Source organism: Penaeus monodon, chromosome 15 (assembly GCF_015228065.2).
Source record: "Penaeus monodon isolate SGIC_2016 chromosome 15, NSTDA_Pmon_1, whole genome shotgun sequence".
Lineage (NCBI taxonomy): Eukaryota > Metazoa > Arthropoda > Malacostraca > Decapoda > Penaeidae > Penaeus > Penaeus monodon.
In genome coordinates this window covers 33,534,680-33,534,956 of record NC_051400.1, presented here as the reverse complement: position 1 = coordinate 33,534,956, position 277 = coordinate 33,534,680, and the positions used below count along the sequence as shown (strand labels likewise).

The following is a 277-nucleotide window of genomic DNA, read 5'->3' as shown; positions in this document are numbered from 1 at the left end:
CAAGAATAATCATGTGGTCCTAGGACAATGACTTTCATAACGTGATTAAAAAACGGGAATTTCCACCTGGACCTACGTAATTCTGAATTACAATCTGAGGATGTATTGATTCCAAATCGAGATTCTATTAATTTCTCTCACTGACGTTTTTATTCGTTTATTTCTTATTGTATCATTATCTTGTTTTCTATAACTGCTTATCTCGTGTATTTATTATTATTGTTCTCCAGCCTTACACAAAAGGAAAAGAGTAGAATTACACAACGGGAAAAGATGC

General features: G+C 32.9%; 1 protein-coding gene across 1 annotated transcript in view; it reads right to left on the bottom strand.

Annotated features, from left to right (window-relative positions):
- LOC119582161 overlaps positions 1-277 on the bottom strand; it is a 4,137-nt gene that overhangs the window by 3,577 nt on the left and 283 nt on the right. The gene's annotated exons all lie outside the window — the stretch shown is intronic.